General features: G+C 39.9%; 1 pseudogene; it reads right to left on the bottom strand.

Moving 5' to 3' along the window:
• Nucleotides 1-12,345: 12,345 nt before the first annotated feature.
• On the bottom strand, nucleotides 12,346-13,449 carry LOC110137859 (large ribosomal subunit protein eL21 pseudogene; annotated as a pseudogene).
• Between the last annotated feature and the right edge of the window lie 1,815 nt (nucleotides 13,450-15,264).

Below are 15,264 nucleotides of genomic sequence, written 5' to 3'. Positions count from 1 at the left end.
CAGGTGTAGCTTTTGGCCATATGACTGCAGTTTATGATGAGAATAGAAGAAAGGATACAATGCCCTTGAGTGAGTGAGTGAAAGTTGCTCAGTCGTGTCCAACTCTTTGCGACCCCATGGACTGAGGTCCATGGAATTCTCTAGGCCAGAATACTAGAGTGGGTAGTCTATCCCTTCTCCAGTGGATCTTCCTGACCCAGGAATCAAACTGGGGTCTCCTGCATTGCAGGTGGATTCTTTACCAACTGAGCTCAGGGAAGCCATGATGCCCTTATTGGGTTCTAACTCTGGAGATTTATTTTGTAATTCAAGTTTATTATGCATATCTATGCAAAATAAATTATCTTTGTTGATCAATTTCACTAAATTGCAACAAGTTTTATATGTTCTTTTCATTGGCTTTTAAAAGTGAGCTTATTGTTTTCCAATGTGCTCCAGCATTGATGGCTTTCAGCAGATGTGACTGGCATTACATCCCACTGTTAGCAGTGTTTCCCAGGTCATTCCTGTCTGGAGTCAAAACCAGGGTCTCCATAAGAGAAACAGAAGAGACAGATCAACACCTTATTTCTCTGGCTCCGTTTCCAGCCACAGTTGCAGAATCTAGCCTTCTCTCCCAAATATATCCGGGAGCTCCATGGAGAGTCCATGGGGCTTCTCCTCCCTGCTCTAGGTGCCATGGTGACATACACTGTTCCCTTCAAAGCCCAAGCCAAGCCTGGTTTAAGGTAAGGTTAAAAATTACCTTAAGAATTTAAGATAAATTCTTTCCCAAGAGTTGTTGCTGTTCAGTCCCCCAGTCGTGTCCTTTTCTTTGCAACCCCATGGACTGCAGCACAGGAGGCCTCCCTGTCCCTCACTATCTCCCAGAGTTTGCCCAAGTTCATGTACATTCCTAGTCACTTTTGCAAATGGCCCTAGGAAGGGCACCACCCCATGCAAGGGCACATCAGTAACAGTCGCCTCCATACAAAGCCTTCTTCCCCTGCTCATGTGTGTTCAGGTTAATTCCTAGTCTCTCTCTCCTGTGAGCAGGGGGACAGAGGCTGGAGAGAGGTTCTTGAGAGTGAGATCAGAGGGCAATGCCCAGAGAAAGAGGTGGCCTCCCTCAATCGTCTCCTTCTCTCATCAGTCTCTCATCAGTTCCAGCCTGCTGACCTTCACAAGCGGAGGGAAGAAACTGTTTGTACAGTATCGGATCAGGTAGGTGTAGTCACTCGGTTGATTTAGGATCACTGAGACAACTCTGAATGAGACAGGAATAGTTATTAGGTCTTCTGATGCTTTTGATTCTATCCTAAAGGTAGAAGAAAAGAGAGAGAGGGTGGCTGGAGAAAAATAGATAAATGACGTTCAAACCAATTGGGGCTGGAACTGAATCAATGGAAAATATACTGAAGCTACTAAAGAATGTCTGTCTTCTTAAGTCCAGTCAGGCTGCTATAACAAAATACACTAGATGGGGTGGCTCATAAACAATACTTTATTTCTCACAGTTCTGGAGCCTGGGAAATTCCATCATCTGGGTGCCAGTAGATTTGGTGTCTGGTGAAAGCCTGCTTCCTGGTTCACAGGCAACCATCTTTTCATTGTGTCCTCACGTGGCAGGAGGTGCTCTCTGGAGCATCTTATACAAGCGCACTCATCTCATCCATGAAGGCTTCACCTCATGACCCAGTCACCTCCCAAAGGCCCCACCTCCTAAGACCACTATATTGGGGAGTTAGGATTTCAACATATGAATTTGGGGAGGACCTAAATGTTCAGACCATAGCAATGTCTGTCACTCAAATCACAGGCCTGGCTGAACACTACTGTGGTCCACACTGTATCCAGTGGAGGAGGAAAATGTACTAGCTTCCTGATTATTGCCACTAATATGGTGGGTTAAAATAAGAGAAGTTTATTTTCTTAAAACTCTGGAGGCCAGAAGTCCAAAATAAAGGTGTCCACAGGGCCACATTCCATCCAGAAGCTCTCGGAAAGAATCCTTCCTCACCTCTTCCAACTTCCAGTGGCTCCTGGACTTCCCTGTCTTGTGGCTACAACACTCCAATCTCTGCCTCCATCTCCATATGGCCTTCTTCCTGGTGTGCCTCTGAGTCACTTATAAGGACACTTCTCTGTCACTTATAAGGACATTATCATTGGACTTAGGGCCCATCCTAAGTCTAGAATGTTCTCATTTCAAGATTCTTAGTTTAATTACATCTTCAAGGACCCTATTTCCAAATAAGGTAGCATTCACAGACTGCAGAGATTAGGACCTTGACACACCTTTTAGGGGACACAATTTAACCCGCTAGAGATTTTATTCTCACCTGGCCAATCTTCCACTTTCTGTCTGAAACAACCAGAGAAGATTAGACAAAAGGCATTTCCAATTAAACTGAAAAGCTCTTGCATAGCAAAGGAACCCATAAACAAAATGAAAAGACAAGTCTCAGAATGGGAGAAAATATTTGCAAATGAAGCAAGTGACAAAGGATTAATCTCCAAACCATACAAACAGCTCGTGCAGCTCAATATAAAAAATATCAAAAATGGGCAGAAGATTTAAATAGACAGTTCTCCAAAGAAGATATACAGATGGCCAACAAACACATGAAAAGATGTTCAACATCTGTCATTATTGGAGAAATGCAAATCAAAACTACAATGAAGTATCACCCCACGCCAGTCAGAATGGCCATCAAAAAATCTATAAACAATAAACATTATTGATGGGAATGTAAATTGGTACAGCCACTGTGAAGAACAGTACAGAGTTTCCTTGAAAAAACTAAAAATAAAACTACCACATGATTCAGCAATCCCACTACTGGGCATATACCCTGAGAAAACCATAATTCAAAAATATACATGTACCCCAATGTTCATTGCAGCCTTATTTATGATATCCAGGATATGAAAGCAGCCTAAATCATTGACAGACAAATAAATAAAGAAAATGTGGTACATATAGAGAGTGGAATATTACACAGCCATAAAAAGGAACAAAATTGGATCCTTTGTAGTGGTGTGAATGAAGCGGTGTGGTGTGAAGTGTCTGTCATACTGAGTGAAGTCAGAAAGAGAAAAATAAGTATCATATATTAACACATATATATTGAATCTAGAAAAATGGTCCTGAAGAACCTATTTGCAGGGCAGGAATAGAGACACAGATGTACAGAACGGACTTGTGGACACAGCAGAGTGGGAAGAGGGTGGGACAAATTGGAGAGTAGCATTGATATATATATACACCCACGTGTCTAATAGATATAGCTAGTGGGAAGTTGCTTATAGCACAGGGAGCTCAGCTCAGTGGTCTGATGACTGAGAGGGCGGGAGGAAGACCCAAGGGGAGGGGATATACGTACACTTGTAGATGATTTGCACTGTTGTACAGCAGAGACTAACACAACATGGTCAAGCGATTATACTCCAATTTTAGAAAATAAACTTTAAAAAGGCACTTAGATACCAGATAACCAGAGAACACGGGTGCACAGTCTTTAAAAGTGACCCTGTAAAAACACTGTAGACAGAGCCTGTGTTGTTCCCTAGTGCCCTGAGGCTCAGAGTACAGTGCTAGAAACCAATGGCAACATTTCCCTTGAATTTTCTGGAGTTAACAGAGACAAGACAGGGAGAGATGAAGGTTGAACAAATAGATTATGAAGACTCCTTCCCATTTACTGCTCCCCGCTTTACTTCCACTCCAACCACAACAACATTACCTGAACAGAGACCAAGGAGGAGGGCCTCGCAGATAAATACTTGACAGGTGAATGCATAAGCGAATTTATAAACAAGTTAAAGTTTCTTGTAAGTGCTGCAGTTTTCTAGTACATATCATGTGCAAAAGAATCAGCAAGGCAAATAATTCAATCTGATTTGATCAGTATTAAATGCCTTACTATTCTGACGTTGGAAGTAAAATAAAGTGAGACATTTTAATACAACAAATACGAAAACTCAGTCACATGGTGGTGATGGGGCTGATGGTAACTTTAGTCAATATTCATGAAGCCCTATCGAGGGACAGGTTATGTGCTTGAGAGGTAAAGTTATTATCAAAATACCTTGGTAGGGACTTCCCTGGTAGTCCAGTGGTTAAGCCACTGTGATCCCATTGTAGCGGGCACAGGTTCAATCATTAGTCAGGGAAGTAAGATCCTATATGTTGCACAGTGCGGCCAACACACACACACACAGACACACACACTTTGGTGATTATGTGCTTCTTTAGTAACACAGTAAGTAACAAGATCAATCTAATGACAGGCGTCATAATTAGCATAATTTCAAACTAGCGAGAAGCTCAAATAATATTCTGAGAAACCTGCAACAACTGTGACATAATATTAAATCTGTGATTTCTATTGCTGATGAAGTCACAGCTTCTGCTCATATTACTGGGGTCTGTTGCCACATTCATAACTATAGGAATTGCTAAATTTTGGGTGGATATTGATAAAATGAAGACACGGGTTCCTATTTCTATCCAGGTTTAGAGAGCACCTGAATTCTCTCCACGCATCTCGTCTGTGTACCCCCTGACCTAGAGACACACTACGCCAAACTTTCCCTTTCTCTTAGGAGAAGCTCTTTGAAATAATCTGTTCTCTTAACAACTTCAAGAGTACTGCAGAATCGCTGGCAGTCAGGTCATTTTCCTGTCACCTGAAGAGCAACGTTACATGCTAGAGGCACCAGGCAGGAGACGTCCCCTCCTACACAGAGGAGTGATAGCTGCCCCCATGTGCACTCAGCTGGCCTGTCCCGTAGTGTGTCCTGGGAGATGCTAGTCCAGTGAAATGCTCCATGCTGTGGTCAAGTGAGTTTAGGAAATGCAGCATCAGCTCTCTCCCTTTTAGAAATTCAGATTGCATATGGGCAGAGCAAAGACTCCACAGTGTACTATAAAGTGGTTTACCTAAAGCCCGCATGACCTGACCATGGAATGTCCCTCCTTTTATTCCATGGCTGAACTAAAACTTTACAATACACACCTTGGGAAACCCTAACTTGTGTCATATTAAAAGCACCACAAAAGAACTGCAAAACCAATGAAAATAAACTGGCTTCAAATGAAATCCACGGTTTTTTCCTAGAACAAATCCAGAATTCGCTCTTAGAGGGAGGGAGAAGCGGTATACCCGGGTAGTTTCTGTCGTGTGTAGTAGCAATGCACACAGCTTAATGAAAACCATACTTCTTTCTGTTTGCCATTAAGGAGTTCTAGGGTCAAGATCTACCTAGTGAGTAAATGTGCCTGCGTGGTAGGTCACTTCAGTCATGTCTTACTCTTTGGGACCCTATGGACTGTAGCCCACCAGGCTCCTCTGTCCATGGGATCTCCCAGGCAAGAATACTGGCGTGGGTTGCTGTGCCTTCCTCCAGGGGATCTTTGCAACCCAGGGATCGAACCCTCATCTCTTATGTCTCCTGCATTGGCAGACAGGTTCTTTACCACTAGTACTACCTGGGAAGCCCCAGTAAGTAAATACCCATCTCATAATCCCCGCTTAACCGGGATAATCACAGGAGTTTTCAATACAACTTTAGTGATCTGGTTTTATAATTTATTTTATTATTGAAGGTAATTGCTTTACAGAATTTTGCTGTTTTCTGTCAAACCTCAACATGAATCAGCCATAGGTATACATACATCCCCTCCCTTTTGAAACTCCTTCCCATCTCCCTCCCCATCCCACTCCTCTAAGTTGGTACAGAGCGCCTGTTTGAGTTTCCTGAGCCATTCGGCAAATTCCTGATGGCTATTTATTTTACATATGGCAATGTAAGTTTCCATGTTACTCTTTCCAAACATCTCACCCTCCCCTCCACTTTCCCCATGTCCATAAGTCTTTTCCCTATGTTTGTTTCTCCATTGTGACCTGTAAATAAATTCTTCAGTACCATTTTTCTAGATTCCATATATATGCATTAGAAAGTGATATTTATCTTTCTCTTTCTGACTCACTTCACTCTGTATATTAGGTTCTAGGTTCATCCACCTCATTAGAACTGACTCAAAGGCATTCCTTTTTATGGCTAAGTAATATTCCATTGCGTATATGTACCACAACTTCTTTATCTGTTTATCTGTTGATGGACATCTAGCTTGCTTCCATGTTCTTCTACAGTAAATAGAAGAACTAATAGAATACAGTAAATAGAAGCTGCAATGAACAATTGGATACATGTGTCTTTTTCAATTTTGGTTTCCTTAGGGTATATGCCTAGGAGTGGGATTGCTGGGTCATGTGGTGGTTTAATTCCTAGTTTTTGAAGGAATCTCCATACCATCTTCCATAGTGGCTGGATCAATTTACATTCCCACCAACAGTGCAAGAGCATTCCCTTTTCTCCACACCCTCTCCAGCATTTATTGTTTGTAGACATTTTGATGATGGCCATTCTGACTTGTGTGAAGTGATATCTCATTGTAGTTTGGATTTGCATTTCTCTAATAATGAGTGATGTTGAGCATCTTTTCATGTGTTTGTTAGCCATCTCTATGTCTTCTTTGGATAAATGTCTGTTTAGGTCTTTTCCCCACTTTTTGATTGGGTTGTTCATTTTTCTGGTATTGAGTTGTATGAGCTGCTTGTATATTTAGGAAATTAATTCTTTGGCAGTTGTTTCATTTGTTATTATTTTCTCCCATTCTGAGGGTTGTGTTTTCACCTTACTTATAGTTTCCTTTGCTATGCAAAAGCTTTTAAGTTTAATCAGGTACCACTTGTTTACTTTTGTTTTTATTTCCATTACTCTAGGAGGTGGGTCATAGAGGATCTTGCTTTGATTTATGTCATCGAGTGTTCGGCATAGTGTTTCCCTCTAAGAGTTCTATAGTTTCTGGTCTTACATTTAGGTCTTTAATCCACTTTGAGTTTATCTTTGTATATGGTGTTAGGAAGTGTTCTAATTTCATTCTTTTACATGGAGCTGTCCAGTTTTCCCAGCACCATTTATTGAAGAGGTTGTCTTTGCCCCATTGTATATTCTTGCTGCCTTTGTCAAAAAACAAGGTACCCATAGGTGCATGGGTTTATTTCTGGGATTTCTATCTTGTTCCATTGGTCTATATTTCTGTTTTTGTGCCAATGCCCTACTGTCTTGATGACTGTGGCTTTGTAGTATAATCTGAAGTCAGAAAGGTTGATCCCTCCAGTTCCATTCTTCTTTCTCAAGACTGCTTTGACTATACAGGGTCTTTTGTGTTTTCATATGAATTGTGAAATTTTTTTTGTTCTAGTTCTGTGAAAAATGCCATTGATAATTTGATAGGGATCACATTGAATCTGTAGATTGAATTTGGTAGTATAGTCATTTTCACAATATTGATTCTTCTTACCCAGGAACCTGGAACATCTCTCCATCTGTTTATGTTATCTTTGATTTTTTCAATAATATCTTATAATTTTCTGTGTACAATTATTCTCTCTACTTCGATAAGTTTATCCCTAGATATTTAATTCTTTTTGTTGCAATGGTGAATGGGATTTATTCCTTAATTTCTCTTTCTGATTTTTCATTGTTAGTATATGGAAATGCAAGTGATTTCTGTGTATTGATTTTGTATCCTGTAACTTTGCTAAATTCACTGATTAGCTCTAGTAATTTTCTGATACTGTCTTTAGGGTTTTCTGTGTATAGTATTATGTCATCCGCAAGCAGTGAGAGCTTTACTTCTTCTCTCCCATTCTGGATTCCTTTTATTTCTTTTTCTTCTCTGGAAGTAGCTAGAACTTCCAGAACTATGTTGAATAATAGTGGTGAAAGTGGACATCTTTGTCTTCTTCCTAATTTTAGGGGGAATGCTTTCAGTTTTTCTCCATTGAGAATAATGTTTGCTGCAGGCTCAGTTCAGTTCAGTCACTCAGTCATATCTGACTGTTTGTAACCCCGTGGACTGCAGCACACCAGGCTTCTCTATCCATCACCAACTCCCGGACCTTGCTCAAACTCATGTCCATCGAGTTGGTGATGCCATCAACCATCTCATCCTCTGTTATCCCCTTCTCTTCCTGCCTTCAATTCTTCCCAGCATCATGGTCTTTTCCAATGAGTCTGTTTTTCACATCAGGTGGCCAAAGTATTGGAGTTTCAGCTTCAGCATCAGTCCCTCCGATGAATATTCAGGACTGATTTCTTTTAGGATGGGCTGGTTGGATCTCCTTGCAGTCTAAAGGACTCTGAAGAGTCTTCTCCAACACCACAGTTCAAAAGCATCAGTTCTTCAACACTCAGTTTTCTTTACAGTCCAACTCTCACATCCATACATGACTACTGGAAAAACCATAGACTAGACTAGATAGACCTTTGTGGGCAAAGTAATGCCTCTGCTTTTAAATGTGCTAACTTGGTCATAACTTTTCTTCCAAGGAACAAGCATCTTTTAATTTCACGGCTGCAGTCACCATCTGCAGTGATTTTGGAGCCCCCCACCAAAAATAGTCTTTTACTGTTTCCAGTGTTCCTCCATCTGTTTGCTATGAAGTGATAGGACCAGATGCCATGATCTTAGTTTTCTGAATGTTGAGTTTTAACCCAACTTTTTCACTCTCTTCTTTCACTTTCATCAAGAAGCTCTTTAGTTCATCTTTGCTTTCTGCCATAAGGGTGGTGTCATCTGCATATATGAGGTTATTAATATTTCTCCCGGCAATCTTGATTCCATCTTGTGCTTCATCCAGTCCAGCATTTCTCATGATGTACTCTGCATGTAAGTTAAATAAGCAGGGTGACAATATAAAGCCTTGACGGACTCCTTTCCCGATTCGGAACCAGTCTCTTGTTCCATGTCCAGTTCTAACTGTTGCTTCTTGACCTGCATACAGATTTCTCAGGAGGCAGGTAAGGTGCTCTGGTATTCCCATCTCTTTAAGAATTTTCCACAGTTTGTTGTGATCTACACAGTCAAAGGCTTTAGCATAGTCAATGAAGCAGATGTTTTTCTGGAATTTTCTTGCTTTTTCAATGATACAGTGGATATTGGCAATTTGATCTCTGGTTCTTCGGCCTTTTTTAAATCCAAGCTTGAACATCTGGTTCTTGGTTCATGTACTGTTGAAGCCTCACTGGCAGAATTTTGAGCATTACTTTGCTAGCATGTGAAATGAGTGCAATTGTGCAGTAGTTTGAGCATTCTTTGGCATTGCCTTTCTTTGGGATTGGGATGAAGACTGACATTTTCCTGTCCTGTGGCCACTGCTGAGTTTTCCAAATTTGCTGGCATATTGAGTGTAACACTTTCATGGCATCATCTTTCAGGATTTGAAATAGCTCAACTGGAATTCCATCACCTCTACTAGCTTTGTTTGTAGTGATGCTTCCTAAGGCCAACTTGACTTTGTCCAGGATGTCTGGCTCTAGGTGAGTGATCACACCATTGTGATTATCTGGGTTGTGAAGATCTTTTCTTGTATAGTTTTTCTGTGTATTCTTGCCACCTCTTCTTAATAGCTTTTGCTTCTGTTAGGTCAATACCATTTCTGTCCCTATTGTGCCCATCTTTGCATGAAACATTCCCTTGGTATCTCTAATTTTCTTGAAGAGATCTCTAGTTTTTCCCATTCTATTGTTTTTCCTCTATTTCATTGCATTAATCACTGAGGAAGGCTTTCTTATCTCTCCTTGCTGCTCTTTGGAACTCTGCATTCAAATGGGTATATCTTTCCTTTTCTCCTTTGCCTTTTGCTTCTCTTCTTTTCATAGCTATTTGAAAGGCCTCCTCAGGCAACCATTTTGCCATTTTGCATTTATGTTTTCTTAGCATATATGGCCTTTACTATGGGGCTTCCCTGTAGCTCAGTCGGTAAAGAATCTGCCTGCCGTGCAGGAGACCTGGGTTCAATCCCTGGGGTGGGAAGATTCCCTGGAGAAGGAAATGGGTATCCTTGCCTGGAAAATCTCATGGACAGAGGAGCCTGGTGGGCTGCAGTATATGGGGTTGCAAAGAGTCAGGCACGACTGAGCGACTAACACAACAACAACATGTTGAGGTAGGTTCCTTGTAGGCCCATTTTTTAAAGAGTTTTAATGATAAATCAGTGCTGAATTTTGTCAAAGGCTTTTTGTGCATCTATTGAGATTATCATGTGGTTTTTATCTTTTAAGTTGTTAATATGGTGTATCACATTGGTTGATTTGTGTATGTTGAAGAATCCTCGCATTCCTGGAATAAACCCAACTTGATCATGGTGTATGAGCTTTTTGATGTGTTTCTGAATCCTGTTAGCTAAAATTTTGTTTAGGATTTCTGCATCTATGTTCATCAGTGATATTGGCCTGTAGTTTTCTTTTTATGTGTTGTCTTTGTCTGGTTTTGGTATCAGGGTGATGGTGGCCTCGTAGAATGAGTTTGGAAGTGTTCCTTCCTCTGCAGTTTTTTGAGTTTTAGAAGCATAGGCATTCGCTCCTCTCTAAATGTTTGATAGAATTCTCCTGTGAAGCCGTCTGGTCCTTGGGTTTTGTTTTTTGGGAGGTTTTTGACCACAGGTTCAATTTCAGTGCTTGTAACTGGGTTGTTTATAATTTCTATTTCTTCCTGGTTCAGTTTTGAAAGATGGAACTTTTCTAAGAATCTGTCCATTTCTTCCATGTTATCCATTTTATTGCCACATAGTTGTTCATAATAGTCTCTCATAATCCTTTGTATTTCTGCATTGTCTGTTGTAACCTCTCCTTTTTCATTTTTAATTTTGTTGATTTGATTCTTCTGTCTTTTTTTCTTGATGAGTCTGGCTAAAGGTTTGTCAATTTTGTTTATCTTCTCAAAGAATCAGCTTTTAGTTTTATTAATCTTTACTATTATTTTGTTTCTTTTTCATTTATTTCTGCTCAGATCTTTATGATTTCTTTCCTTCTACTAATTTGGGGGGGGGGGGGTTGTTCTTCTTTTTACAGTTGTTTTAGGTGTAAAGTTAGGTGGTCTATTCGATGTTTTTCTTGTTTCTTGAAGTAGGATTGTGTTGCTATAAACTTCCCGATTAGAACTGCTTTTGCTGCATCCCATAGGTTTTGAGTTGTCGTATTTTCATTGTCATTTGTTTCTAGAAATTTTTTATTTCACTTTTTAGTTCTTCAGTAAGCTGTTGGTTGTTTAGAAGTGTATTGCTTACTCTCAATGTGTTTGTGTTTCTTACAGGTTTTTTTTTTTCTTGTAATTGATATCTAGTCTCATAGCATTGTGGTCAGAGAAGATGCTTGATATGATTTCAATTTTCTTAAATTTACTGAGTTTTTATTTGTGACCCAAGATATGGTCTATCCTGGAGAATGTTCCATGTGCACTTGAGAAGGTGTATTCTTCTGCATTTGGATGGAATATCCTGAATTTATCAATGAGATTCATCTCATCTAATGTGTCATTTAAGACTTGCGTTTCCTTATTCATTTTCTGTTTTGATGATCTGTCCATTGGTGTAAGTGGGGTGTTAAAGTCTCCTACTATTATTGTGTTACTGTCAATTTCTCCTTTTATGTCTGTTAGTCTTTGTCATGTATTGAGGTGCTCCTATGTTGGATGCATAAATGTTTACAATTGTTATATCTTCCTCTTCAATTGATCCTTGATCATTATGTAGTGTCCTTCCTTATCTCTTGTAATCTTTATTTTAAGGTCTGGTTTGTCTGATATGAGGATTGCTACTTCAGCTTTCTTTTGCTTCCCATTTGCATGAAATATATTTTTCCATCCTCTCACTTTCAGTTTATATGTGTCTTTAGGTCTGAAGTGGGTTTCTTGTAGACAGCATATATATGGGTCTTGTTTTTGTATCCATTCAGCCAGTCTGTGTCTTTTGGTTGGAGCATTTAATCCACTTACATTTAAAGTAATTATTGATATATGTTCCTATTGCCATTTTCTTAATTGTTTGGGGTTGATTTTGTAGATCTTTTTTCTTCTCTTGTGTTTTTTTACTATATAAGTCCCTTTAACATTTGTTGTAAAGCTGTTTTTGTGGCAATGAATTCTCTTAACTTTTGCTTGTCTGAAAAGCTTTTTATCTCTCCAACAATTTTGAATGAGATCCTTGCTGGGTACAGTAATCTTGGTTGTAGATTTTTCCCTTTCAGTACTTTAAATATATCCTGCCATTCCCTTCTGGCCTGCAGAGTTTCTGCTGAAACATCAGCTGTTAAATGTATGGGGTTTCCCTGTATGTTACTTGTTGCTTTTCCTTGCTGCTTTTTTTTTTTTTTTGGCAATTTATTTTTTTATTTTGGCAATATATGGCAATTTATTAACCAATGGAACATACTGAACAACAAACTATCTTACATATTTCAGGAAGAAGAAACACTAGATTTGAAAACACGTCACCCACTGAATTTGGACACAACACCTCTACTCAAGAGAAGCATTTGTGCAGTCCAGGTCTTTACTTTTACACCCAACAGGCCATAAATTCATAGGGAATAGGCTCCAACAGTTCAGGTTCCTTTCCATTGGTCCTCATGAAGTGTGCTTTTCTGGGTGGAGCAGCTGGGTTCAGCTGAACCCAAATCCCTTTCTTTTTGGCTTCCTTCTTTTTCTGATAATTTTCCTTCACATGTTTCAGGAAGCTGTCTAGGCTCTTAGAGTGCTTAATATGTTCAACAGGCACAATAATTCTCTTGGCAAGAATCTTGCCTTTAACTTGTTTGTTTACATGCCAAGAGCATGCTGGGTAACATTGTAGACTCTCCCAGTTTTGCCATGGCAACATTTGTGGGGCATTCCTTTTTGAACAGTACCCATTCCCTTGATATCTACAATATCACCCTTCTTGTAGATTTGCATGTACATGGCCAAAGGGACAACTCCACGCTTTCTAAAAGGCCTAGAGAACATGTAGCGGGTGCCCCTTCTCTTCTCCTTTGTGTTGGTCATCTTGGCGAATTACTGGAAGATGGTGGTTCCAGCCAACAGGCTCCCTTGCTGCTTTTAATATTCCTTCTTTGTGTTTAGTCTTTGTTAGTTTGATTTAATATGTGTCTTGATGTGTTTATTCTTGGGTTATCCTGTATGGAACTCTTTGCACCTCTTGGACTTGATTGACTATTTCCTTTTCCATGTTTGGGAAATTTTCAACTATAATCTCTTCAAAATTTTTCTTATACCCTTTCTTTCTCTTTTCTTCTTCTGGGACCAATATAATTTGAAAGTTGGTGCATTTGATATTGTCCCAGAGGTCTCTGAGACTATCCTCAGTTCTTTACATTCTTTTTACTTTATTCTGCTCTTCAGAAGTTATTTCCACCATTTTATCTCCCAGCTCACTGATTCACTCTTCGGCTTCAGATGTTCTGCTACTGATTTCTTCTAGACTATTTCTAATTTCAGTAATCGTGTTGTTTGTCTCTGTATGTCTATTCTTTAATTCTTCTAGGTCTTTATTAATTGATTCTTGCATTGTCTCCATTTTGTTTTCATTTTGTTTTCATCTTTACTATCATTATTCTGAATTCTTTTTCAGGTAGTTTGCCTATTTCCTCTTCATTCATTTGTACCTCTGTGTTTGTAATTTGTTCCTTCATTTGTGTAGTGTTTCTCTGCCTTTTCATTATTTTTTTTTTAACTTACTGTGTTTGAACTCTCTTTTTCCCAGGCTTGAAGGTTGAATTCTTTCTTCCTTTTGGTTTCTGCCCTCCTAAGGTTGGTCCAGTGGTTTGTGTAAGCTTCATCTAGGGTGAGATTTGTGCTGTTTTCGTTTGTTTGTTCGTTTGTTTTCCCTCTGATGGGAAAGGCTGAGTGAGGTGGTAACCCTGTCTGCTGAAGACTGGGTTTGTATTTTTGTTTTGTTTGTTATTTAGACAAGGCTTCCTGCACAGGGTGCCACTGGTGGCTGGGTGATGCCGGGTCTTGTATTCACGTGGTTTCCTTTGTGAGAGTTCTCACTATGTGATGCTCCCCAGGGTTACTTCTCTGGTTGTCCAGGGTCTTGGAGTCAGTGCTCCCTCTCCAGAGGCTCAGGGATTAATCTCGGAATGGGACACAGAGACACAAAGTGAGCAAATGCTGTTTGAAAAATGGCATCGATGGACTTCTTGATTCAAGATTGTCACAAATCTTCAATCTGTAAAAATCACATTATCTTGACTCTCCTCAGTCTTCATACTTTCCTTTTGTGAGCACTGAATGGCAAGCAATGCTCAGACTGTCCTGTTGCAGACAGATACACCTTGTGACTTATTTCACAGAGCCTGGAAATGGAGAGAAATCATGTCTCCTGAAGGAAGAGATAAAACTCTCCTTTTGTCCTGAAAAAAAAATCACATTCCTTTCCCCTCATCCATGACAGTGTTGAGGCTTGGATCCCCTTTCTCTGGTCTTCACTCTCCAGAGACAAGAGATTGACAAGTGCCACGGTTTCCAGTGATCTGGGTTTTAAATTAGTACTCATTTCAAGTCACAGAATCCATCAAAGTGATCTTAAACATAAAGGAATCAGAAGGTAAAAGGGCACAAAACTCAAAGATGGAATGTAACCAACCCTATCTGTCTGTCTGTCTGTCTGTCTGTCTGTCTCTGTCTCCCTCTCTCTCCTCTTTTGTGTCTCTTCATTCTTCACTTTCTCATTCTAGTATGTTTTTGCTTTAATCCAAATGCTCACACTCTTTCGATCCTTCCTTCACTGAAAGGCTGCACAGGTCTCCACACCCTGCCCCCAATATTGACTGGCTTCCTCTGGTTTTCCAGTCCATATGGCAGGAAGAAAAACACGGCTACCCTGAGCTCCTGAGTTTAAAGTCACAATTACAACTACCAAAAGAGAGACTGAAGACTACCTGGTCCAGCTTGGGTTACTTGCCCCATCACATGCCTGCCAGAGGCCACCCTTACAGTATTTTGAAGAGTAGATGAGATGGGGGTTGGGGAGGGCAGGCAGAAGGGAGAGGATGAAAGGTAGACAACCTGTCTCTATTACATCTGGGAAATTGCTTAAACAGAAAAAAGATTCGCTTGACTGATCACACATGTGTTATTCATTCCATGACTATTACCAACCTAAATATGGCTTCAGGCTAGACTGTAATAAGAAACTGGTACCCATGGCAAAATGTGTTCATTCCCCTCTTTTCAACTAAACATGGGGACAAAGGCATCAGGAGAGAAGGTGAGAAACAGTTCCTCAAACACAATTAATAATGGTTAATAATTAATAATCATCCCACCTACTGTGATTCTACCTTTATTTTTAATAAGCTAAAGACTCAAGGGTTGCGTATTTTTCAGTGGTTTTTTTTTTTTTTAATTTCTTTCCAAGCATTCCACAATTA

The sequence above is a fragment of the Odocoileus virginianus genome, chromosome 7, assembly GCF_023699985.2.
Source record: "Odocoileus virginianus isolate 20LAN1187 ecotype Illinois chromosome 7, Ovbor_1.2, whole genome shotgun sequence".
Taxonomy (NCBI): Eukaryota; Metazoa; Chordata; class Mammalia; order Artiodactyla; family Cervidae; genus Odocoileus; species Odocoileus virginianus.
This window is presented reverse-complemented; position numbering and strand designations above follow the sequence as displayed.